The sequence below is a fragment of the Bos indicus x Bos taurus genome, chromosome 15 (assembly GCF_003369695.1).
Source record: "Bos indicus x Bos taurus breed Angus x Brahman F1 hybrid chromosome 15, Bos_hybrid_MaternalHap_v2.0, whole genome shotgun sequence".
In the NCBI taxonomy this organism is placed as follows: domain Eukaryota; kingdom Metazoa; phylum Chordata; class Mammalia; order Artiodactyla; family Bovidae; genus Bos; species Bos indicus x Bos taurus.
In genome coordinates this window covers 28870047-28871182 of record NC_040090.1, presented here as the reverse complement: position 1 = coordinate 28871182, position 1136 = coordinate 28870047, and the positions used below count along the sequence as shown (strand labels likewise).

At 43.8% G+C, this 1136-nt stretch overlaps 1 pseudogene; it reads right to left on the bottom strand.

Moving 5' to 3' along the window:
- Positions 1 to 389: 389 nt before the first annotated feature.
- Positions 390 to 898, bottom strand: LOC113904717 (annotated as a pseudogene).
- Positions 899 to 1136: the final 238 nt, after the last annotated feature.

The following is a 1136-nucleotide window of genomic DNA, read 5'->3' as shown; positions in this document are numbered from 1 at the left end:
GAAAACCTGCTAAAATGTTTTAGAATTTACATGATTCTTATTCTACTGCAAGAAAGTGTGATTTGGTACAAGGTGTATTTGTGGATGTACATGAACAGTATATATACTATCCGGATCATGTTGTGCTACGTATAGGTCTTTACAATTCTTCCTGAAGGGTTAAACAGTTCATTAGATTTCAAGATGCACAATCATCTGTAAGCTGGCATTTGTTAGGCTCTTGCCAGCATTGATACTGGCATGTTTTATTACAGTCCAGTTCCAGCCAGTGCTTGCCAGCGTGTTAAACAGAAGTCCAGCAATAGGTGGGTAGAGTGCAGGAAAAAGTGCCATGTTTCTCAATTGGAGACCCTGAAATAAGCGAAGTTATAGCTGTTGAATAAATGTCACTAAAAAGCAGGCTCTTGGCTTCTTCTTACACAGAGGGCAACTGTCCTCTTGACTTCTCCGTTTCTGTCTTCCCTCCATTCTTTTGCAGCATCAACATTAGCAGGGGAGTCTCCATTGGGGTCTGCCAGCATAGACATGACACTAATCATGATGATTTCCACTGTGTGAATAGGCAACTAGCATTCCTCTGGCTTTTCATAACCATATTTATCTTCCCCAGATTTGTGAAGAATAGAAAAGCATACATCACCATGTTTATCAACATTTGGATGCTGGATTTCAGTAATGAATTTCATTTTAGGAGGCCAAAGGGGATAATCTTTTGGGAAAGTGAGACGAGCTCTAAAAACACCACCTTCGTAAAGTGTATCTGGAAGAGCAATAATAAGAACTTCCCATTGGTAAAGATCATTGTCTCTATTAAACCTTCTGAAAAGCCTTCCACTGGATTTTTGTTGAGTTCTGCCAGATGTCTTCGCTATAGCAGTACCAACTGCAGCTCAGTCATCCTTCCCCAGCAAGGGCCCAGGCTGGCACTGGGGCTTCCAAAGGACTGCACACAGGCTCCAGAGCTGCTGGAGCTGGGTGTGCTGAGGAACCCAGGTCCCCACGACTGGAGCACCGAAGCTGAGGCAGGCTGGTCTGTGGCAGTGGTAGTGGTGCCTCATTGCCAGTGTGAGTCTGCTCGCCTTGATAATAGCATTATTCATGATAGCCAAGAGGTGGAAATAACCTATATGCCCATC